Genomic DNA, 27,131 nt, shown 5'->3' on the forward strand with positions numbered 1-27,131 from the left:
ACCTGCAGCGCATTCATCATAAGTCAGTGACAAGTTCAAAAACTTTGGGTGACAGCGGAAGCAGTCCACTGACCACTAAATCCCTTCCTCTTGTAACCAAGCTCCTGCAAACCACACCACCAACTCCCTCAGTGTCAATTTCCTCCTTACACAGGAAAGCCAATAGTCCTGCAGGCCATGTCACTGTCAAGTCTGACGAGTCCTCTCCTGCCTGGGATTCCTCTGATGCATCCTTGAGTGTAACGCCTACTGCTGCTGGCGCTGCTGTTGTTGCTGCTGGGAGTCGATCGTCATCCAAGAGGGGAAGTCGGAAGACCACTTGTACTACTTCCAGAAAGCAATTGACTGTCCAACAGTCCTTTGCGAGGAAGATGAAATATCACAGCAGTCATCCTGCTGCAAAGCAGATAACTCAGGCCTTGGCAGCCTGGGCGGTGAGAAATGTGGTTCCGGTATCCATCGTTAATTCAGAGGCAACTATAGACTTGATTGAGGTACTGTGTCCCCGGTACCAAATACCATCTTCCATTTCTCTAGGCAGGCGATACCGAAAATGTACACAGACGTCAGAAAAACACTCACCAGTGTCCTAAAAAATGCAGTTGTACCCAATGTCCACTTAACCACGGACATGTGGACAAGTGGAGCAGGGCAGACTCAGGACTATATGACTGTGACAGCCCACTGGGTAGATGTATTGCCTCCCGCAGCAAGAACAGCAGTGGCGGCACCAGTAGCAGCATCTCGCAAACGCCAACTCGTTCCTAGGCAGGCTACGCTTTGTATCACCGCTTTCCAGAATAGGCACACAGCTGACAACCTCTTACGGCAACTGAGGAAGATCATCGCAGAATGGCTTACCCCAATTGGACTCTCCTGGGGATTTGTGACATCGGACAACGCCAGCAATATTGTGCGTGCATTACATCCCGGCAAATTCCAGCACGTCCCATGTTTTGCACATACATTGAATTTGGTGGTGCAGAATTATTTAAAAAACGACAGGGGCGTGCAAGAGATGCTGTCGGTGGCCTGAAGAATTGCGGGCCACTTTCGGCATTAAGGCACCGCGTACAGAAGACTGGAGCACCACCAAACATTCCTGAACCTGCCCTGCCATCATCTGAAGCAAGAGGTGGTAACGAGGTGGAATTCAACCCTCTATATGCTTCAGAGGATGGAGGAGCAGCAAAAGGCCATTCAAGCCTATGCATCTGCCCACGATATAGGCAAAGGAGGGGGAATGCACCTGACTCAAGCGCAGTGGAGAATGATTTCAACGTTGTGCAAGGTTCTGCAACCCTTTGAACTTGCCATACGTGAAGTCAGTTCAGACACTGCCAGTCTGAGTCAGTTCATTCCCCTCATCAGGCTTTTGCAGAAGAAGCTGGAGACATTGAAGGAGGAGCTAAAACAGAGCGATTCCGCTAGGCATGTGGGACTTGTGGATGGAGCCCTTCATTCGCTTAACCAGGATTCACGGGTGGTCAATCTGTTGAAATCAGAGCACTACATTTTGGCCACCGTGCTCGATCCTAGATTTAAAACCTACGTTGTATCTCTCTTTCCGGCAGACACAAGTCTGCAGAGGTTCAAAGACCTGCTGGTGAGAAAATTGTCAAGTCAAGCGGAACGTGACCCGTCAACATCTCCTCCTTCACTTTCTCCCGCAACTGGGGGTGCGAGGAAAAGGCTAAGAATTCCTAGCCCACCCACTGGCGGTGATGCAGGGCAGTCTGGAGCGAGTGCTGACATCTGGTCCGGACTGAAGGACCTGCCAATGATTACTGACATGTCGTCTACTGTCACTGCATATGATTCTCTCACTATGGAAAGAATGGTGGAGGATTATATGAGTGACCGCATCCAAGTAGGCACTTCAGACAGTCCGTACGTATACTGGCAGGAAAAAGAGGCAATTTGGATGCCCTTGCACAAACTGGCTTTATTCTACCTTAGTTGCCCTCCCTCCAGTGTGTACTCTGAAAGAGTGTTTAGTGCAGCCGCTCACCTTGTCTGCAATCGGCGTACGAGGTTACTTCCAGAAAATGTGGAGAAGATGATGTTCATCAAAATGAATTATAATCAATTCCTCCGTGGAGACATTCACCAGCAGCAATTGCCTCCAGAAAGTACACGGGGACCTGAGATGGTGGATTCCAGTGGGGACGAATTAATAATCTGTGAGGAGGGGGATGTACACAGTGAAAGGGGTGAGGAATCGGAGGATGATGATGAGGTGGACATCTTGCCTCTGTAGAGCCAGTTTGTGCAAGGAGAGATTGATTGCTTCTTTTTTGGTGGGGGCACAAACCAACCAGTCATTTCAGTCACAGTCGTGTGGCAGACCCTGTCGCTGAAATGATGGGTTCGTTAAAGTGTGCATGTCCTGTTTATACAACATAAGGGTGGGTGGGAGGGCCCAAGGACAATTCCATCTTGCACCTCTTTTTTCTTTCATTTTTCTTTGCATCATGTGCTGTTTGAGGACAATTTTTTGGAAGTGCCATCCTGTCTTGATTGACACTGCAGTACCACTCCTAGATGGGCCAGGTGTTTGTGTCGGACACTTGTGTCGCTTAGCTTAGTCACACAGCCACCTTGGTGCGCCTCTTTTTTTCTTTGCATCATGTGCTGTTTGGGGACAATTTTTTGGAAGTGCCATCCTGTCTTGATTGACACTGCAGTGCCACTCCTAGATGGGCCAGGTGTTTGTGTCGGCCACTTGTGTCGCTTAGCTTAGCCAAACAGCCACCTTGGTGCGCCTCTTTTTTTCTTTGCATCATGTGCTGTTTGGGGACAATTTTTTGGAAGTGCCATCCTGCCTGACACTGCAGTGCCACTCATAGATGGGCCAGGTGTTTGTGTCGGCCACTTGTGTCGCTTAGCTTAGTCACACAGCCACCTTGGTGCGCCTCTTTTTTTCTTTGCATCATGTGCTGTTTGGGGACAATTTTTTGGAAGTGCCATCCTGTCTTGATTGACACTGCAGTGCCACTCCTAGATGGGCCAGGTGTTTGTGTCGGCCACTTGTGTCGCTTAGCTTAGTCAAACAGCCACCTTGGTGCGCCTCTTTTTTTCTTTGCATCATGTGCTGTTTGGGGACAATTTTTTAAATCGGCCATCCTGTCTGACACTGCAGTGCCACTCCTAGATGGGACAGGTGTTTGAGTCGGCCACTTGGGTCGCTTAGCTTAGTCATCCAGCTACCTTGGTGCAAATTGTAGGACTAAAAATAATATTGTGAGGTGTGAGGTGTTCAGAATAGACTGGAAATGAGTGGAAATTATGGTAATTGAGGTTAATAATAATATGGGATCAAAATGACCCCCGAATTCTATGATTTAAGCTGTTTTTTAGGGGTTTTTGAAAAAAACACCCGAATCCAAAACACACCCGAATCCGCCAAAAAATTTTCGGTGAGGTTTTGCCAAAATGCGTCCGAATCCAAAACACGGCCGCGGAACCGAATCCAAAACCAAAACACAAAACCCGAAAAATTTCCGGTGCACATCACTACTTATTACTAGGAATGAGCGGGTTCGGTTCTCAGAGAACCGAACCCCCCCGAACCTAGTGGATTTGGGGTGATCCAAGCCATAGCTTGGATCTCCTGCCTGCCCCGGATCCCCAATCAAGGCAAAACCTCAGGATCCCGCTGTCGGATCCTGAGGTTTTGCCTCGGACGCCAGTCTCCATAGCAACCTATGGAGGAACGCTGATTGGCTGAAAGAGCCGTCTGTCACGGTTCTCAGCCAATCAGTGTGTCCCCATAGGCTACAATGGCCAAGATGGATGCCCCACAGTGCTAATAGCGCCGCCGCCTGCACTGCCAACCACACCGCCGACACTCTCTCACTGACCACAATGCCGACACTGCTGACAACCCTGCTCTGAGGACTCTGCCAGCACTCCTGCACTGAGGACACCTCCCACGTTGCAGACACAGCCGGCACCACTGTACTGAGGACACATTCGGCACTCCCATAATGCTGACACTGCTGGCACCCCTGCACTCTTGCACTGAGGACACCTCCGGCACTCCTGCATTGCTGACACTGCCGGCACCCCTGCACTGAGTACTCTGCCAGCAGTCCTGCAGTCCTGCACTGCCGACACTGCCGGCACCCCTGTACTGAGGACTTTCTGACACTCCCACAATGCCGACACTGCCAGCACCCCTGCACTCCTGTAGTGAGGACACCTCCAGCACTCCCACATTGCCGACACTGCCATCACCCCTGCACTGAGGATACCTCCAGCACTCCCACACTGCCAGCACCCCTGCACTGGGGACACTGCCAGCACTCCTGCACTGGGGACACCTCCAGCACTTCCGACACTGCTGGCACCCCTGTACTGAGTACCCTTCCAGCACTCCCACACTGTTGACACTGCCGGCATCCCTGCACTCTTGCACTGAGGACACCTCCAGCACTCCTGCATTGCCGACACTGCCGACCCCTGCACTGAGGACATCACTGGCACCCTTGAACTGCCGACACTGCCGTCACTACCGCACTGAGGGGGTCATTCCGAGTTGTTCGCTCTGTATTTTTTTCTCGCAACGGAGCGATTAGTCGCTAATGCGCATGCGCAATGTCCGCAGTGCGACTGCACCAAGTAAATTTGCTATGCAGTTAGGTTTTTTACTCACGGCATTACAAGGTTTTTTCTTCGTTCTGGTGATCGTAATGTGATTGACAGGAAGTGGGTGTTTCTGGGCGGAAACAGGCCGTTTTATGGGAGTGTGTGAAAAAATGCTACAGTTTCTGGGAAAACGCGGGAGTGGCTGGAGAAACGGAGGAGTGTCTGGGCGAACGCTGGGTGTGTTTGTGACGTCAAACCAGGAACGAAACTGACTGAACTGATCGCAGATGCCGAGTAAGTCTGGAGCTACTCAGAAACTGCTAAGAAGTGTCTATTCGCAATTCTGCTAATCTTTCGTTCGCAATTTTGATAAGCTAAGATTCACTCCCAGTAGGCGGCGGCTTAGCGTGTGCAAAGCTGCTAAAAGCAGCTTGCGAGCGAACAACTCGGAATGACCCCCTGAGGACACCGCTGACACCCCTGCACTGCTGACACTACCGCTCTAAGGACACCACTGGCACCCCTGCACTGCCAACACTGCTGCCACCACCACACTGAAGACACTGCTGACAACCCTCACTGAGGACCCTCTGTCACAGTAAGTGCACAATTGGTGTATCTAACCTGCACTGTATCCTACCTGCACTGTAACCCGTACTGTATCTGAACCACACTGTATTAGACCCACATTGTATTTGACCTACACTGGAACCCATGCTGTATACAACCTGCACTGCATCCAACCCGCATTGTATTTGACCCGCACTGTGTCCAACCCACACTCTATTTGACCTGCGCTTTATTCAACCCACACTGTATCCAACCCACACTCTATCCAACCCACATTCTATCCAACCACACACTGTATTTGAACCGCACTGTAACCTGCACTTTATTCGTCCCACGCTGTATCTGACCCACAATATATATACAACTCACAGTGTATGCGAGCTGTACTGTATCTGACCTGCACTGTACCTCGCACTGTATCCGAAGTGCACTGTATCTGACCTTGGACTGTAGCCAACCTTCACTGTATGCGACACGCACTGTATCCAACCTGCACTGTAGCCTACATTGTATCCAACCCACACTATATCCAACCCACACTCTGACCTGCACTGTATCTGACCCGAACTGTATCCCGCACTGTATCCGACCTGCACTGTTTATTGCACTGTAACTGACCTTTGCGCTGTAGTCAATGCGCACTATATCAAACTCGCACTCTGACCTGCACTTTATCCAACCCACACTGTATCCGGCCATTTAGACACAATTGCATGCTAGTTTTTTTGCAGCGGTGCGATCAGGTCTGAACTGCGCATGCGTATGCTCTGCAATGCGCAGGCATGTCAGCCGTCGGTGATGGATATCGCCAGACAGCGATGGATTTAATGAAGAAAGCGATCACACGGGTAATCGCAAGAAGATTGACAGGAAGAGGCCATCTGTGGGTGTCAACTGACCGTTTCTAGGTAGTGTCCGGAAAAATGCAGGCATGCACAGGCGTTTGGAGGGAGGGTTCCTGACATCAGCTCCTGGCCAGATCATCGCAGCGGCTGAGTAATTCCTGAGCTGTGCAGCGACTGCACAAACTTTTGTTTGTGCAGCTCTCTACACAAGCAATCGCACCCCTGCACAGCGATTACCCCTCCCTCTGTACGCGGCAACTACCTGACCGCAGCACAGCAAAAAAACGCCTGTGTGCGATCAGGTCTGAATCACCCCCTGTGTGCGATCTGCACTATATACAACCTGCAATAAGTTCCACCTACACTGTATCCGACCTGCCTTGTATCCACCTGCAGTGTATCTGACCCACACTGTAACCTGCATTGTATGACCCGCTTTGTATCCAACATGCACTGTAACCCGCATTGTGTCTGACCTGCACTGTATTCGACGAGCACTGTAACCTGGTCAATATTTAACTGTGTGTCCCACAGTATTCAGCACTGTACTACGCAGGTACGGAATACAGCTTTTTGTGATTGGGGAGAATTTGGGAGCTGCTCGACAAAATGTCTAATTGATCGGGGCTTTACATGGGCACAGAGTGCCAGTCATCAGTGACCCAGGACACCCAGGAAGGAGGTACAGACTGGGCACTGAGAATAGGCATGTGCTGGGGGCATCAATGTGTAGGGGGCATCAATGTGGTTCCGGTATGAATGGTCGACCATGTTATGGTCGACAGTCATTAGGTTGACCACTATTGGTCGACATTGACATGGTCGACATGGACACATGGTCGAGACATTAAAATGGTCGACATGAGTTTTTTTACTTTTTTTGGTGTCGTTTTTTGCGTAAAGTGACTGCGAACCCCAACTAGTGCACCGCGTCCCCTCGCATGTCTCGCTTCGCTCGCCATGCTTCGGGCATGGTGCCTTCGCTCCGCTGCCGCTTCACTCGGCACAGATTACCGTTCCAATCGTAGTCCACGTGGATCGTAAAGTATGGAAAAGTTCCCCAAAAGAAAAAAAAGTTAAAAAACTCATGTCGACCTTTTCATGTGTCCACCTTTCATGTGTCAACCATTTTATGTGTCGACCATGTGCCCACGTCGACCATGTCAATGTCGACCAATAGTGGTCAACCTAATGACTGTCGACCACAACATGGTCGACCATGTGAACGGATACCCATCAATGTCTGCTGTTGCTATTTTACACATGGTTTCATTTTTTATTCTTTGCTGTTTGGTAACTACATTAGAGCAATGATATTGGGGGTCATTCCGAGTTGTTCGCTCATTATTTTTTTCTCGCAACGGAGCGATTAGTCGCTAATGCGCATGCGCAATGTCCGCAGTGCGACTGCGCCAAGTAAATTTGCTATGCAGTTAGGTATTTTACTCACGGCATTACGAGGTTTTTTCTTCGTTCTGGTGATCGTAATGTGATTGACAGGAAGTGGGTGTTTCTGGGCGGAAACTGGCCGTTTTATGGGTGTGTGCGAAAAAACGCTACCGTTTCAGGGAAAAACGCGGGAGTGGCTGGAGAAACGGAGGAGTGTCTGGCCGAACGCTGGGTGTGTTTGTGACGTCAAACCAGGAACGAAACTGACTGAACTGATTGCAGATGCCGAGTAAGTCTGGAGCTACTCAGAAACTGCTAAGAAGTGTCTATTCGCAATTCTGCTAATCTTTCGTTCGCAATTTTGATAAGCTAAGATTCACTCCCAGTAGGCGGCGGCTTAGCGTGTGCAAAGCTGCTAAAAGCAGCTTGCGAGCGAACAACTCGGAATGACACCCATTGTACACACGATTCTCAGGAAATTTCTGTGTTGGATTGTTTTCTATTGATAGAACTTGTGAGTTGGTTTGAATGGTTATTGCTAATACAGTACTAATTTGTAAAACATTTTTAAACAGAAATAACTGCTGTGTCTTTGTGTCGCTGCTCTGTGACTTAGATTAGCCAGCCAAGCTTTGGCCTATGTTGGTGAACAATGGGGGTCATTCTGAGTTGTTCGCTCGCAAGCTGCTTTTAGCAGCTTTGCACATGCTAAACCTCCGCCTACTGGGTGTGAATCTTAGCATATTAAAATTGCGAACGAAAGATTAGCAGAATTGCGAATAGACACTTCTTAGCAGTTTCTGAGTAGCTCCAGACTTACTCGGCATCTGCGATCAGTTCAGTGCTTGTCGTTCCTGGTTTGACGTCACAAACACACCCAGCGTTCGCCCAGACACTCCTCCGTTTCTCCAGCCACTCCCACGTTTTTTCCTGAAGCGGTAGCGTTTTTTCACACACTCCCATAAAACGGCCAGTTTCCGCCCAGAAACACCCACTTCCTGTCAATCACATTACGATCACCAGAACGAAGAAAAAACCTCGTAATGCCGTGAGTAAAATTCCTAACTGCATAGCAAATTTACTTGGCGCAGTCGCACTGCGGACATTGCGCATGCGCATTAGCGACTATTCGCTCCGTTGCGACAAAAAAATAACGAGCGAACAACTCGGAATGACCCCCAATATTGTGAGGTGTGAGGTGGTCAAAATTGGCTGGAAATTAGTGGAAATTAATATTATTGAGGTTAATAATACTGTTGGAACAAAAATACCCCCAAATTCTGTTATTTTAGCTGTTTTGATGATTTTTTCAGAAAAATCCAGATCCAAAACCAAAACCCAAAAGGATGGGTTTGGCTAAACCATCTCTACTTATTACATATACTGCATGGGTGTGGTTCATTAGGTCGACATGGGTTAGGTCGACATACATTGGTTTGACCACGTTTGGTCGACATGCATTAGGTTGACATGATCACTTGGTAGACATGGTCATTAGGTCGCCATGTGCTAGGTCGACATGGAAAAAGATCGACATGAGGTTTTTTTGGGGGCTTTTTTTGGTGTCGTTTTCTTTGAATAGTGACCGGGAATCCCAGTTAGTGCACAGGTTACCATTCCCAATTGTAGTCCGAGTGGATCGTTAACTATGAAAAACTTCAAAAATTAAAAAAAATATGAAAAACTCATGTCAACCTTTTTCCATGTTGACCTAGTACATGTCGACCTAATGACCATGTCCACCTAGTGATCATGTTGACCTAATGCATGTTGATCAAATGTGGTTGACCCAATGTATGTCGACCTAACTCATGTCGACCTAATGACCGCCATCCATTCTGCATATACTGCATAACATAAACTGCCTTATTACATATACTGTATATACTGCATTACATAGGGGGGGTCATTCCGAGTTGTTCGCTTGTTGCCAATTTTCGCAACGGAGCGATTAAGGCAAAAATGCGCATGCGCATGGTACGCAGTGCGCATGCGGTTAGTATTTTAGCACAAAACTTAGTAGATTTACTCACGTCCGAACAAAGAATTTTCATTGTTGAAGTGTTCGGAGTGTGATTGACAGGAAGTGGGTGTTTCTGAGCGGAAACTGACCATTTTCTGGGAGTGTGCGGAAAAACGCAGGCGTGCCAGGATAAAACGCGGGAGTGTCTGGAGAAACAGGGAAGTGGCTGGCCGAATGCAGGGTGTGTTTATGACGTCAAACCAGGAACGAAACGGCCTGAACTGATCGCAATCTGTGAGTAGGTCTGGAGCTACTCAGAAACTGCTATGAATTTTCTATTCGCAATTCTGCAAATCTTTCGTTCGCTATTCTGCTAAGCTAAGATACACTCCCAGAGGGCGGCGGCCTAGCATGTGCAATGCTGCTAAAATCTGCTAGCGAGCGAACAACTCGGAATGACCCCCCTGCTGCCTTATTACATATACTGCATATACTGCCGTATTACATATACTGCATATACTGCCTCATTACATATACTGCATATACTGCATTACATATCATGCGTTATTACATATACTGCATATACTGCATTACATATACTGCCTCATTACATATACTGCATATACTGCAATACATATACTGCCTTACTACATACTGTATACTGCATATACTTCCTCACTATTTATACTGCATATACTGCATTACATATAATGCCTTATTACATAGACTGCATATACTGCAATACATATACTGCCTTACTACATACTGTATACTGCATATACTTCCTCATTATTTATACTGCATATACTGCATTACATATAATGCCTTATTACATAGACTGCATATACTGCAATACATATACTGCCTTACTACATACTGTATACTGCATATACTTCCTCATTATTTATACTGCATATACTGCATTACATATAATGCCTTATTACATAGACTGCATATACTGCATTACATAAACTGCCTTATTACTAGAGATGAGTGAGTTTGGTTCTCTGAGAACCAAACCCTACTGAACATCACGTCCCGAGCCTGGATCAGAGTCCAGCTCAGGACTTCCGCCAGACCCGTAAACCAGAACGAGGCAAAACGTCATCATCCCGCTGTCAGTTCTCATGCTTTTTGGCTTCCCTGTAAGGAGCCGCGCATCGCTGCCATTTTCACTACAGTCCTGGAGAGTGTGGCGAGAGGACGTGTCTCCCTCCTCAGTGTCTGTCTGTGTGTGTGGGAAAGTGGTGTGGTGACCTGCTCTGTCTTATGTGTGTCATTCCAGTGCTGTCTTGTGCTGCATCAGTCCAGTGGTGGTGTCTTGTGCTGCATCAGTCCAGTCACAGTGGTGGTGTCCTTGCTGCCATATGTCCAGTGCTGCTGTATAAGTCCAGTCCAGTGGTGCTGTGCTGTGTTGCATCAGCCCAGTCACAGTGGTGGTGTCCTCTGCTGCCATATGTCCAGTGCTGCTGTATAAGTCCAGTTCAGTGCAGTGGTGCTGTGTTGTGCTGCATCAGTCCAGTGGTTGTGTCCCTGTGCTGCTGTATAAGTCCAGTGGTACTGCCATATATGTCCAGTGGTGATACTGCTGTATAAATCCAGTGCTACTGCTGTATAAGTCCAGTGATACTGCCGTATATGTCCAGTGGTACTGTCGTATAAGTCCAGTGATACTGCCGTATACGTCCAGTGATACTGCCATATATGTCCAGTGGTACTGCCGTATAAGTCCAGTGATACTGTCGTATAAGTCCAGTCCAGTGTTACTGCCGTGTAAGTCCAGTGATACTGCCATATAATTCCAGTGATACTGCTATATAAGTCCAGTGGTACTGCCGTATATGTCCAGTGGTAATGCTGTATGAGTCCAGTGGTACTGCCGTAAAAATCCAGTGATACTGCCGCATAAATCCAGTCCAGTGGTACTGCCGTATAAGTCCAATGTGCCACACCTGAGGGCTGAGGCTGACCTGTGAAAGCCTCAGGTGTAGGGCTGATGTGTACTTGAATCTGGCAGGTAGGATAGTTCTTGGACATGTAGAGAACCTTAGCACCGATGCCCGAAGGCGTGACCAAGACAAAGCTTGTTTATTTAAGCACACAGTTCATATACACTTCGGCAGTTCAGCTCAACGACAAGGATGTGCAGCTTACAGGAGACAGTACAGTTTGTTAGGCGCAGTGGTAGTAGATTACTGTGGTAATGCTGAGAACACAATATGGAATAGTCATTGCAAGACTCGGAGATGGTAAGTCCTTTTGTGCCAACAGCTAACCATAGTAACATAGTAACATACTAACATAGTATCTAAGGTTGAAAAAAGACAATTGTCCATCGAGTTCAACCTATTTGTGGTCTCCTATGCACGATTATTTTGTATAAAATTTTGACTGAAGTTGATGACTGCCGTTACATTTTACCCCTCTTTTTTATAATAACCATAGTGCGTGACTATGCCCCGTAACCCTGGATATCCTTATCCATTAGGAATTTATCTAACCCATTCTTAAAGGTGTTGACTGAGTCGGCCATTACAACTCCATCAGGCAGGGAATTCCAAACACGTATCGTCCTTACCGTAAAAAAGCCTTTACGCCATATTGTGCGGAATCTCCTCTCCTATAACCTGAGCGAGTGTCCACGAGTTCTCTGTGTTGATCTAACCAAAAACAGGTCCTGCACAAGATCTGTATATTGTCCCCTTATATATTTGTAAATGTTGATCATGTCCCCTCTTAATCTCCTCTTTTCCAGTGTAAACATGCCTAGTCTTGCAAGCCTTTCCTCGTATTCCAGCGTCTCCATACCCTTAATTAGTTTGGTCGCCCACCTCGGAACCTTTTCTAGCTCCAGGATATCCTTTTTGTAGTAAGGTGCCCAGAATTGTATTCAAGGTGTGGCCTCACAAGTGATTTATATAATGGGAGTATAATACTCTCATCCCTAGCATCAATTCCCCGTTTTATGCATGCTAATATCTTATTAGCCTTCTTTGCTGCAGTCCTAATTTGGGTACTGCTGCTTAGTTTGCTATCTATGAGGACACCTAAGTCGTTTTCCAGTACAGAATCCCTAATTTTACCCCATTTAGTAGGTAGGTGTTATTTTTGTTCTTGTTACCACAGTGCATTACCTTACACTTGTCTGTATTGAAGCGCATTCTCCATTTCGCTGCCCAAGCTCCTAATTTAACTAAGTCGTTCTGAAGCGACTCAGCCTCCCCCTCCGCATTTATAACTTTACACAATTTGGCATCATCTGCAAAAATTGACACCATGCTCTCTAGACCTTCTGTTAGGTCGTTAATGAAAATATTGAACAATAGCGGTCCTAATACTGAGCCTTGCGGCACACCACTTAGCACTTCAGTCCAATTTGAAAAAGATCCATTAACCACAACGCGCTGCTCCCTATTATCTAACCCGTTTTTGACCCAAGTGCATATTGTGCTTCCTAGCCCTGTTTCTTGTAGCTTGTAGATAAGTCACATGTGTGGTACAGTTTTGAATGCTTTGGCAAAATCTAAAAAATTATATCCACCTCTTTACCCTGATCTAGGTTTGCGCTTACTGTTTCATAAAAGCCAAGTAAGTTGGTTTGACAGGATCTGTCCTTCATAAACCCATGTTGATTCCTTTTAATGACCTTATTGACTTCAAGGAACTTCTGAATACTATCTCTTAGAATACCTTCCAATACTTTCCCCACTATAGATGTAAGACTAACTTGTCTATAATTACCTGGTTCAGCTTTACTTCCCTTTTTGAATATAGGCACTACTTCCGCTATACGCCAGTCTTTGGGAACCATACCTGATATTACTGAATCCTTAAAGATCAAAAATAGCGGTTTTGCAAGTTCAGAGTGAAGGTCCATTAGAACCCTTGGGTGAATACCATCGGGACCTGGTGACTTATTAATCTTTAAATGTTTTAATCGGTGACAGACTACTTCCTCGCTTAAATAAGTACTTATCAGTGGGATATTCTCATTATTGAGATTATGTGTTAGTCCTGAATTGGGTCCTCTCTAGTAAATACTGTTGAAAAAAACTAATTTAGTGTGTCCGCTATGTCATTATCATTTTTGCTTAAGATTCCCAACTTGTTTTTTAAAGGGCCTATATTCTCCTTCTTTAATCTCTTGCTATTAATGTATTTAAATAATTTTTTGGGATTCGCTTTGCTTTCCTTTGCTACTAGTTTTTCAGTTTCTACTTTAGCTGCTCTTATTTTCTTTTTGCATATTTTGTTACATTCCTTATAGTGCTGAAATGACTCTGCTTCCCCGTCAGATTTGTATTTTTTAAATGCTCGCCTTTTCTTGCCATAAGTTCCTTTATCTTTTTGTTAAGCCACATCGGTTTGTGATTTTTATTCCTTTTTTTGCTGCTCGTGGGAATAAATTTGAGAGTATTTTTAGCAAGCAGGAATTTTAGTACCTCCCATTTCTCCGTAGTATTTTTTCCTAAAAACAAACCTTCCCATTCAATATCCCTGAAAAATACCCTCATCTTTTCAAAATTCGCTTTGCTAAAGTTTAGAGTCCTAGTTGAGCCAGTATAGGGCGGTTTATGAAAACTGATATTGAAAGTGACCATATTGTGGTCGCTGTTTCCTATGGGTTCCCCTACTATAATACCTGATACCAAATCCCCATTGTTTGTTAATACCAGGTCTAAGATTGCATTGTACCTAGTTGGTTCCTCAATTAGTTGAACTAAGTAGTTATTATTAAGTATGTTTAAAAACATATTGCCCCTAGCAGTATCACATGAATCGTTTTTCCAGTTTGTCTCTGGATAGTTAAAATCTCCCATCACTACTATGTCTCCTACTCCTGCTGCTCTTTCAATTTGCTTTAGTAACAATTCCTCATCAGATACGTTGATACCAGGTGGCCTATAGCATACACCCAATACTAACTTTTTTATTCCTTTTCCCCCGCTTGCAATACTACCCATAATGTCTTGACAGTGTCTACAGTCCCCTCCTGAATATCTTCCCTTATATCAGGTTTTAAAAACAGCTTTACTTAAAGACACACCCCTCCACCCTTTTTATTTAGTCTGTCTCTCCTAAACAGTGTATAGCCCTCTAGATTGACTGTCCAATAATGAGATTCGTCCCACCAAGTTTCGGTAATGCCTATAATATCATACTGTTTTCTTGCTGCAAGTATTTCTAGTTCGCCCTTTTTACCAGAAATGCTTCCAGCGTTTACATACATACAACTAAGATAAGTATTTTCCCTTGCATTAGGGACATCTTTCACCTTATGTAGCAATGATAACCTGTAATCATCATTGGTTAGTGCTTTGATAAAATCCCTTTTAGTACCCATGTTAGTAACCTTACCGCCTGCTCTTACCCTTCCCCCAACTTCTCCGCCATTACGTTTACTACCGCCATCCCCACTATTCTCACTGCATGACCAGCAGTTTCTAGCTAAACCCTCCCCCCAGGCTCCTAGTTTAAAATCTCCTCCAACCTTCTAACCATCCTTCCCCCCAGCACCGCTGCCCCCTCCTCAGTCAGGTGCTATCCATCACGACAAAAGAGATGGCGCCTGACTGAGAAGTCCGCCCAGTGTTCCAGGAACACAAACACCTCTTTCCTGCACCAATCCCTAAGCCACACATTTACCTCCCTAATCTCCCTCTGCCTCCCTGGACTAGCGCGTGGCACGGGTTATATTTCGGAGAATATTACCTTAGATGTTCTTGCCTTAAGTTTCTTTCCTAAGTCCCTATAGTCTTTCTTAAGGACATCCCACCTTAAGCTAACTTTGTCATTGGTGCCAACATGCACCAAGACCACCGGGTCTTTCCCAGCCCCTCCCAACAATCTATTTACCCAGTCCGTGATGTGCCGTACCCGAGCACCCGGGAGACAACAGACTGTACGGCGAACGCGGTCCCGGTAGCAGATTGCCCTATCTGCCTTCCTGATGATAGAATCCCCTACCACCACCATCTGACTAGGTACCTCACTATCTTTTATCCCAACTGCGCCAGAGGGACCGCTCCTCTGGATGCTAGAGGGAGCAGTCTCCTCCAGCACCGTCATTTCTTCACTATCATCCTGTTAACTACTACTTTAACAATTTTATTGCTGTTTGAGTTGTTGTTAGGTAAAAGAATGAATTGAAATTAGATTTAGAAAAATCAATTGATTATTTATTATAAAGACCACGCCCGTATACAGGTTGAGAGGGAACATCCTCTCAAGCCTGGGTCAAAATGCTTCAACAACAGATACATGTCATACAATGAGTTTTATAACATACATTTACGCCCCATTCTTATAACCCTCCCATATGAGTTCATTCATCTGGAATACAGTCTTATGCAATATTAGGACAATTGGCAAAGACAACCAAGGGATAGTTAGCCAATACATCCACGTGATGAGGATGACTCGTGATTTAACTATGTCTCCTTATTAGGAATTAAACTGGACTTCGGATGTGCTTATGTGGAATTAATACTAGCCAACAAAGTTGTTATTGTACTTTGTATAGAGTTCAAATGAAATACAAATGAATATGCAGTATCATCTAGCTAGAAACAAAATGGATTCTCTTATGCCTTATACTATAATGGTGAATATGAGGTCACCTTTGATATTGTGATTATTATGTGTATGCATAATATACGTACTATCCTGTAGTACATATATATGGCTGTAGGCCTTTAGAATGTTGCCTCTGTCACAGTATTTGACAGTTCCACCCTCTGATCAGTGACATTATCCATGTGCCCTCTCATCTCTGGGGAATTTCTGGGAACGTATAGTTTGCTAATAATCATTTTATGTAGTATTGCTATTCTGCGTCTGGCAGTAGCCTTCTAAATACAACATAGGCCGCACCTGTTGACAGTGAACATCAAACAAATGGCTATAATCACGTCGGGGTCAACAAAGAATAAACCTCATCACAGAATACATCATCACATACAATATACTTAAAAAACATTTTCCTAGTCCTTAAAATTGAATACTAGGATTTAAACATTTATCCTTTCCAGTCCATATCGTAATGTCTTTGTTAAAGTTCTTCTTTTATATCATGGGCCTCCTTTATATACTTGGCAATACACGTATCAGGATCTGTAATGTCTTTGGTCAAATAAGCACAGCAGTGAGCTCAAAGTGCTGTTTCCAGAAATCAACAATATCCTCCAATTTGTGGTATTAAAGAATGTAGAACAATGTGTTATCGTAATAGTTCATGTCCAATGTCCTGGAATCATCATAAATATCCAATGTCCTGGAATGTCCTATCATAAAGTTCAGTCATGTTATCAATAACTTAAATGAAATAAAACGTCACTCCCATTTGATTAATCATAAACTCCATTAGCCATAGGAGAACTTAATAGCGACATCTCCACCAATTCAAGGTTTTATTGATGCTCTGGTGGCAGGAACATGTTTCCTGATTACTGAATCAATTACTCTTTTTAGGAATAGTTCATCCTGCAAGAAAACTTTTCTCAAGTTATTATGTGTTTTTGTATAAAATTGATAAATTAATCTTCTTAAATAACAAACATCTTCAGAATTAATAGGTAACCAATTAAATATCATATCCTAAGGACATAGTGACAACTAACATTCTCCGTTATGTATGATATCTATTTTAACCTTTGAATCTACTCCTGGTAAAATACATTTACTAAATCATAAACTTAAATGAACATCCTATGTAACCATTACTATTTATATACCTAACTCATTATATCTAGCACATCTAGAAACATTAGGTTTGTATATTGTAACAATCCTTTCACATTCCCTTAAATCAATCTTTTCTATCTGCATAAGTTAATTTTTCTGTATTACAGGTTGAGTATCCCTTATCCAAAATGCTTGGGACCAGAGGTATTTTGGATATTGGATTTTTCCATATTTTGGAATAATTGCATACCATAATGAGATATCATGGTGATGGGACGCAAGTCTAAGCACAGAATGCATTTATGTTACATATACACCTTATACACACAGCCGGAAGGTCATTTTAGCCAATACTTTTTGTAACTTTGTGCATTGAACAAAGTGTGTCTACATTCACACAATTCATTTATGTTTCATATATACCTTATACACACAGCCTGAAGGTCATTTAATACAATATTTTTAATAACTTTGTGTATTAAACAACGTTTGTGTACATTGAGCCATCAAAAAACAAAGGTTTCACTATCTCACTCTCACTCAAAAAAGTCCGTATTTCGGAATATTCCGTATTTCGGAATATTTGGATATGGGATACTCAACCTGTATTGACCTATTTTATTTCCACTAACTGAAATACACCCGATATGTGTAGCTGATATCATCACTAGTAGTTCTATCTTGAGATACTATTGTATCTTATACACATGTAACTGTTTCACTATTATCACAACTCTATAAAGTTTTGGTAATCACATCAAATTTAACTTACATAGAGAACTTTTGGTCTGTTACTATACAATGTTGATGTCTTTGTATACATATCTAACAATTATAATAATAATAATTAGCAATTATATTTATTAAGCAGCAGTACCCAAAATCTTTCCAACAATTAATGGTATTGCTGGACTGGATACTCCTCAGAATAATATCCTAAATTACTAAATTATCCATACATTAATCTATATATCTCTCTTCAAGTGGAGTACAATACTCACAACCATGTTTTTCAAAGGGTGTTCGTTACACCGGTCATAAATCTCTCTGGATTTCCTGCTTAGAAACAAAGGGGAAGGAAGGGTCTTATTGAAATAATTCCCATCCACAATAATGGATGAGTACTCATACCTACACCACACGTCTGCCCGCTCTCTCTTCAAAGAAAATAAATCAAGTCCTAATGCTGTTATAGATAACATTGCTCCCGTATACTTTCAGAAATGTTAAAAGTTCTGTAGGATATTAGCTTATAAGCACATAGTCTATTATCAATGATCATAATCATTTCCATCTTGATTGAAGGGTTCATTCAAATACAACTCTGTGGTAGTAACAGTAGTAAAAGTCTCTGTATCTCCATACAATTGTTTTTTTTAGTATTTAGGTTCCTTTAAGCTCTGGTCTCTGACCTTTTCATTTCATTGCAAGCTCATGGATCTAGGTGTCCTTCTTCTGCAGCCTTTGCAACGGCTGTATCAGTAGTCAGCGGTACTTGCCAAGGACCATCCTATGCGATCTGTAATGGAACCGATACATAAGCAACTTCTCACCATAACACCGTCTTCGCTCTCTTAGTGATTTGTCCTGTGCCGTACTGTGTGTTTTCGTGTTGGTTAAATATCTTTCCAAGGTTCTTGCAGCTTTTGATATTCTTGTAACTGTTTAAATAATTTGTGTGACACATTTGAACCGTCAAGTCATTTTGTAGTTTTGAATCAGTCTCTGGATAATATATCTTTGCTCTGGATTATATATATTTCAAAAATAATAACAAAAAAAAATTATATAGAAGAGAGACTAAGCAGAGGCTTAGGTGTAATTCTACCACTATTGAACGAACGATTGGACCATGCCATGATTCAAATTCTGCCTTTCCTGTCTCTTTTGTAGATTAATAATGCTTAATTCTTTAAACCTTCCCTGTCAAATTATGACTTTTTATTCTCAACAGTACACATATTAATTGAAAAATATTTTTCAAACTCCTATAAACTCTTTCTATCAGTAAAGAAACTTTACTGCCTTTGAAACAATAGATCACACATCTAGCCTTATTATTCATTTCTCAAATAGCGCAGCAAACTCCGTTGCTTTACTTTACCCCTTAACACCTGTTACACATACTATAGTTCCTTTTTAACATTAAACTATGTTGTATTAAACAATGTTGTTTTTAATCAACCCAAACATCTGCAGTAAACATGCTATAGCTTTCTTTATCACCATCACTATCCCTCTCATTATCACATAATTTGTTATTTTGGTCCAATGCCAAAACACAATGTACACTTCTCCATTAAACTTCATCCTACTATAGAAAGCTTGTGAATCTATTTCATGATAGTTACCCTTAGATTTTGCATAACTCATGACATTTCCCATAGTAAAAGTTGGCAGCAACACTTTATTATTACTAATACTAAGTCACTAATTCCCATATTAATTTCAGTTAACACACTGTAATTCACCATCCCATTATCCCCTATGGATGCTAGAGAAAGTTTTCTCCAGTTACTGTCAGTTTTTAAATGCAATGTAAAAAATGCAATGTAATAATTATAATTGTCTTACTCATCCACATTATATTCCTTATACTCCCCACTTTTGGGGGTGAGGAATACAAGCATGCAGCTGTATCTAAGTTGTATACTGTCAGAGGTAAGATGTACACATCATACAAAATCTACTGCTTAACCACAGTTCTAAACATTTTTTTTGTTCTTGGTTATACATAAGTTGAGGGTTTGGCTCTGACTGTGTATCCATAATGTCTTATTCATGATAAAGTGTAATATTGTATTACCTTCTATAATTTCTTTGGTAATGAACTTGAATGCATGCACATAGCATTTACAAAAAATTACTGTATCTAGAGATTTAAACTCTGGCACACGTATGTCTATTAAAGAGGGAGGTGATCTATGTGTTTTCACTTTACTTTGACCCTTATCTTTACTCATAGCGTTAACAGAATGTGATACTATGAGTTCAGATTGGAACATCCAAAACCCTGTGAAAGAGGTCCAAAGCATTCACTCACAGAATTACTCATAGGGTGATTAACTTTACCACATTTACAAAACAACAAACAGGTCCCTGGGTTATTTTCCTAGCTTAGTCAATCTCTCCACTCCTAATTCTCATATTATAAAAATAAAATCACACAGACAGCTGGCAGGTATAGAATTAGCATGTACTGGAATATAGCACATACCATGATATTCTATACTTACCAGTGCTGTAATGATCCTGGAATATTCCTTCCATCCTCAGCTGCTGGCTGGCTGGCACACCCCTTTGAGAATTCGATGAAGAGATTGAGATATATAGGTCCAAAGTTACTTTTCCTCGCTGCTTATTCCTTCAACCGACTTATCACAACTACACAACTACTCAGTAATGCAATTAATTAATACATCACACGGGTAACCAGTAAGTATAAAAGCACCATGCATAACATATTAGCATGTCACATTTTATACTTACCAGTGCACGTAGCAGTGATGTTCGGATTTGTGCCGTCCTCAGCTCGTCTGGACCAGTCGTCTCCCCCCTTTGTGAGAAGTCGATGAAAGGACCAATTTGAGGTCACACGGAGAGCCCCAAAATTGTTAACTACTGCTTTAACCATCTCATTGCTGTTTGAGTTGTTGTTAGGTAAAAGAATGAATTGAAATTAGATTTAGAAAAATCAATTGATTATTTATTATAAAGACTACGCCCGTATACAGGTTGAGAGGGAACATCCTCTCAAGCCTGGGACAAAATGCTTCAACAATAGATACATGTCATACAATGAGCTTTATAACATACAGTTACGCCCCATTCTTATAACCCTCCCATATGAGTTCATTCATCTGGAATACAGTGTTATGCAATATTAGGACAATTGGCAAAGACAACCAAGGGATAGTTAGCCAATACATCCACGTGATGAGGCTGACTCGAGATTTAACCATGTCTCCTTATTAGAAATGAAACTGGACTTCGGATGTGCGTATGTGGAATTAATACTAGCCAACAAAGTTGTTATTGCACTTTGTATAGAGTTCAAATGAAATACAAATGAATATGCTGTATCATCTAGCTAGAAACAAAATGGATTCCCTTATGCCTTATACTATAATGGTGAATATGAGGTCACCTTTGATATTGTGATTATTATGTGTATGCATAATATGCGTACTATCCCGTAGTACATATATATGGCTGTAGGCCTTTAGAATGTTGCCTCTGTCACAGTATTTGACAATCCTCCGATTCCTCGTCCAGTCGGTCAAATTTGTTTGGGTTTGATAGTTCGGAGATGTCGAGCCTCCCCCTCTTTTTCTTCCTTCTAACTGTGACCCAGCTGGCTACCTGATCATCATCCTCTTCTACCAGTGACTCCTCCCGCAACTCCTCCACCGTTCTGTCTAAACTTTGCTCGAGATTGTGAATCTCCCTCAGTCGCGTAACGGTTTGCTCTAGATCAGTTACCTGGGCTTCCAGGGCAACTGTTCGCACACACTTCGTGCAGATGTAATCACACTGGGCCGGTAGCTCCAGGTGTGCATACATCTTGCACGACTTGCACTGAGTGAGGTCCCCAATCACAGCCCCTCCCATATTGTTTGTAAGGTCTAACTCCCTGTTACTCTCAAAGAAAAAGAAGCAAAAAGAAAAAGTAGAAGAAAAACAATCTGGGCAAACACTCATTTATACAATAATTAAGCTGGATTATACTTATCTATCTTTGTGCGGTTCTTGGTCCTTCACTTTTATGCAGCCGTAGTACTCCAGTGCCCCCTCTGAGTGGGACCTCTCCTGTGGCACCGATACTCCACTTAGCAGTTGCAGTTGTTCCAGCTCACTGCACCTCCTTTTCACTCGGCTTCCAGCTCCTTCTGCTGATTCCAACTCACATACACTTACAAATCCAAGCAACACTTTAAAATACAAGCCCTTACAATGAACGTTTACCTCCAACCACTGTGTAGGTAAACGTACAGGTACAAACCAGCACATAGCACACTGGAAGCTGGAGATGGTAATGTTGCACAAAGGTAGAGGCGAGCTCTGAAGAACTGCCGAGGTTGCTGGGTAGAACCAGCGAGGTGGTAAAGATGCTGTGGAACTCACCGATGTAGACAGAATTCGATGGTGAGGGCACTGATGGTGAACTGTGGTTCGATATTGGAATACCTTTGGTGGATGGAAGCGATGCTGGAACACTGCTGAGAGCTGTAAATGATACTGGAACACCGCTGAGAGCTGGAAGTGATACAGGAAAACAGCTGGAAGTGATACTGGAACACCGCTGAAAGCTGGAAGCCGGTGAGGAATCACTGCAGATCACAGAGAGCAATGTAGGAACACTGTTGGAGTCAGGTAGCACCGCAGGGTGGAAACTGGTGCAGGTCTCTTTAAGTGGAGCAAGGTCACAGGAGCTGGAATACCTGAAAACAGCAAGCTGGAACATCCACAGACAGGAGAGCCATCTAACACTGGGAAAGACAACCAAAGCACTGACAATTAGGCAGCCTTGTTGCAGGATATTTATACCAGCTGGGAAACAGGATTTGCCTGAGCAATCAGGCAGAGTCAAAAGCACAGCAGATAGGCTATGGAGAATCATGTGATGAGACTAGTGATGAGCGGGTTCGGATCCTCGGGAACCGAACCGCCCCAAACTTCACCCTTTTTACACGGGTCCGAGGCAGACTCGGATCCTCCTGCCTTGCTCGGCTAACCCGAGCGCGCCCGAACGTCATCTTCCCGCGGTCGGATTCTTGCGAGATTCGTATTCTATATAAGGAGCCGCGCGTCGCCGCCATTTTTCACTCGTGCATTGGAGATGATCGTGAGAGGACGTGGCTGGCGTCCTCTCAGTTTCTATGTTCAGTGGGCTGAAAATTGTGCTGCAAATATCTGTGCTCAGTGTGCTGCAAATATCTGTGCTCAGTGTGCTGCAAGTGCAAATATCTACGTTCTCTGCCTGAAAAACGCTCCATATCTGACTGTGCTCAGTGTCCTGCAAATATCTGTGCTCAGTGTGCTAATTGCTTTATTGTGGGGACTGGGGACCAGCAGTATTATATAGTAGGAGGACAGTGCAGAGTTTTGCTGACCAGTGACCAGTATTATACGTTCTCTGCCTGAAAAAAGCTCCATATCTGTGCTTCATTGTAGTATATAGTAGGAGGACAGTGCAAAATTTTGCTGACCACCAGTATAACTATATATATATAGCAGTACGAAGTAGTTCACTGCTCTAACTACTTCTGTGTCGTCAAGTATACTATCCATCCATACCTATGGCGTATTTCAGTTTTGCACAGTTTGCTGACCACCAGTATATACTATATAGCAGTACGGTACAGAAGGCCACTGCTCTACCTACCTCTGTGTCGTCAAGTATACTATCCATCCATACCTATGGTGCATTTCAGTTTTGCACAGTTTGCTGACCGCCAGTATATACTATATAGCAGTAAGGTACAGAAGGCCACTGCTCTACCTACCTCTGTGTCGTCAAGTATACTATCCATCCATACCTGTGGTGCATTTCAGTTTTGCACAGTTTGCTGACCACCAGTATATACTATATAGCATTACGGTACAGTAGGCCACTGCTCTACCTACCTCTGTGTCGTCAAGTATACTATCCATCCATACCTGTGGTGCATTTCAGTTTTGCACAGTTTGCTGACCACCAGTATATACTATATAGCAGTACGGTACAGTAGGCCACTGCTCTACCTACCTCTGTGTCGTCAAGTATACTATCCATCCATACTTGTGGTGCATTTCAGTTTTGCACAGTTTGCTGACCACCAGTGTATACTATATAGCAGTATGGTACAGTAGGCCACTGCTCTACCTACCTCTGTGTCGTCAAGTATACTATCCATCCATACCTGTGGTGCATTTCAGTTTTGCACAGTTTGTTGACCACCAGTATATACTATTTAGCAGTACGGTACAGTAGGCCACTGCTCTACCTACCTCTGTGTCGTCAAGTATACTATCCATCCATACCTGTGGTGCATTTCAGTTTTGCACAGTTTGCTGACCACCAGTATATAATATATAGCAGTACGGTACAGTAGGCCACTGCTCTACCTACCTCTGTGTCGTCAAGTATACTATCCATCCATACCTGTGGTGCATTTCAGTTTTGCACAGTTTGCTGACCACCAGTATATACTATATAGCAGTACGGTACAGTAGGCCACTGCTCTACCTACCTCTGTGTCGTCAAGTATACTATCCATCCATACCTGTGGTGCATTTCAGTTTTGCACAGTTTGCTGACCACCAGTATATACTATATAGCAGTACGGTACAGTAGGCCACTGCTCTACCTACCTCTGTGTCGTCCAGTAACCTATCCATCCATACCTGTGGTGCATTTCAGTTGTGCGCAGTATATATAGTAGTAGGCCATTGCTATTGATATATTACTGGCATATAATTCCACACATTAAAAAATGGAGAACAAAAATGTGCAGGGTAAAATAGGGAAAGATCAAGATCCACTTCCACCTCGTGCTGAAGCTGCTACCACTAGTCATGGCCGGGTCGATGGAATGCCATCAACGTCGTCTGCCAAGGCCGATGCCCAATGTCATAGCAGAGAGCATGTAAAATCCAAAAAAATAAAGCTCAGTAAAATGACCCAAAAATCTAAATCAAAATTGTCTGAGGAGAAGCGTGAACTTGCCAATGTGCCATTTACGACACGGAGTGGCAAGGAACGGCTGAGGCCCTGGCCTATGTTCAAGGCTAGTGGTTCAGCTTCACCTGAGGATGGAAGCACTCATCCTCTAGCTAGAAAAATGAAAAGACTTAAGATGGCAAAAGCACAGAAAAGAAATGTGCGTTCTTCTAAATCACAGATCCCCAAGGAGAGTCCAATTGTGTCGGTTGCGATGCCTGACCTTCCCAACACTGGACGGGAAGAGGTTGCTCCTTCCACCATTTGCACGCCCCCTGCAAGTGCTGGAAGTAGCACCCGCAGTCCAGTTCCTTATAGTCGAATTGAAGATGTCACTGTTGAAGTACCCCAGGATGAGGATATGGGTGTTGCTGGCGCTGGGGAGGAAATTGACAAGGAGGATTCTGATGGTGAGGTGGTTTGTTTAAGTCAGGCACCCGGGGAGACACCTGTTGTCCGTGGGACGTATATGGCCATTGGCATGCCTGGTCAAAATACCAAAAAAAATCACCTCTTCGGTGTGGAATTATTTCAACAGAAATGCGGACAACTGGTGTCAAGCCGTGTGTAGCCTTTGTCAAGCTGTAATAAGTAGGCGTAAGGATGTTAACCACCTAGGAACATCCTCCCTTATACGTCACCTGGACTGCATTCATCAGAAGTCAGTGACAAGTTCAAAAACTTTGGATGACAGCGGAAGCAGTCCACTGACCACTAAATCCCTTCCTCTTGTAACCAAGCTCCTGCAACCCGCACCACCAACTCCCTCAGTGTCAATTTCCTCCTTAGACATGAAAGCCAATAGTCCTGCAGGCCATGTCACTGTCAAGTATGACGAGTCCTCTCCTGCCTGGGATTCCTCTGATGCATCCTTGAGTGTAACGCCTACTGCTGCTGGCGCTGCTGTTGTTGCTGCTGGGAGTCGATCGTCATCCCAGAGGGGAAGTCGGAAGACCACTTGTACTACTTCCAGTAAGCAATTGACTGTCCAACAGTCCTTTGTGAGGAAGATGAATTATCACAGCAGTCATCCTGCTGCAAAGCAGATAACTCAGGCCTTGGCAGCCTGGGCGGTGAAAAACATGGTTCCGGTATCCATCGTTAATTCAGAGGCAACTATAGACTTGATTGAGGTACTGTGTCCCCGGTACCAAATACCATCTAGGTTCCATTTCTCTAGGCAGGCGTTACCAAAAATGTACACAGACGTCAGAAAAAGAGTCACCAGTGTCCTAAAAAATGCAGTTGTACCCAATGTCCACTTAACCACGGACATGTGGACAAGTGGAGCAGGGCAGACTCAGGACTATATGACTGTGACAGCCCGCTGGGTAGATGTATTGCCTCCTGCAGCAAGAACAGCAGCGGCGGCACCAGTAGCAGCATCTCGCAAACGCCAACTCGTTCCTAGGCAGGCTACGCTTTGTATCACCGTTTTCCATAAGAGGCACACAGCTGACAACATCTTACGGAAACTGAGGAACATCATCACAGAATGGCTTACCCCAATTGGACTCTCCTGGAGATTTGTGACATCGGACAATGCCACCAATATTGTGCGTGCATTACATCAGGGCAAATTCCAGCACGTCCCATGTTTTGCACATACATTGAATTTGGTGGTGCAGAATTATTTAAAAAATGACAGGGGCGTGCAAGAGATGCTGTCGGTGGCCCGAAGAATTGCGGGCCACTTTCGACATTCAGCCACCGCGTGCCGAAGACTGGAACATAGGCAAACACTCCTGAACCTGCCCTGCCATCATCTGAAGCAAGAGGTGGTAACGAGGTGGAATTCAACCCTCTATATGCTTCAGAGGATGGAGGTGCAGCAAAAGGCCTTTCAAGCCTATACATCTGCCTACGATATAGGCAAAGGAGGGGGAATGCACCTGACTCAAGTGCAGTGGAGAATGATTTCAACGTTGTGCAAGGTTCTGCAACCCTTTGAACTTTCCACACGTGAAGTCAGTTCAGACACTGCCAGCCTGAGACAGGTCATTCCCCTCATCAGGCTTTTGCAGAAGACATTGAAGGAGGAGCTAAAACAGAGCGATTCCGCTAGGCATGTGGGACTTGTGGATGGAGCCCTTAATTCGCTTAACCAGGATTCACGGGTGGTCAATCTGTTGAAATCAGAGCACTACATTTTGGCCACCGTGCTCGATCCTAGAAAACCTACGTTGTATCTCTCTTTCCGGCAGATACAAGTCTGCAGAGGTTCAAAGACCTGCTGGTGAGAAAATTGTCAAGTCAAGCGGAACGTGACCCGTCAACAGCTCCTCCTTCACATTCTCCCGCAACTGGGGCTTCGAGGAAAAGGCTAAGAATTCCGAGCCCACCCGCTGGCGGTGATGCAGGGCAGTCTGGAGCGAGTTCTGACATCTGG

This window comes from Pseudophryne corroboree, chromosome 11, assembly GCF_028390025.1.
Source record: "Pseudophryne corroboree isolate aPseCor3 chromosome 11, aPseCor3.hap2, whole genome shotgun sequence".
Taxonomy (NCBI): Eukaryota; Metazoa; Chordata; class Amphibia; order Anura; family Myobatrachidae; genus Pseudophryne; species Pseudophryne corroboree.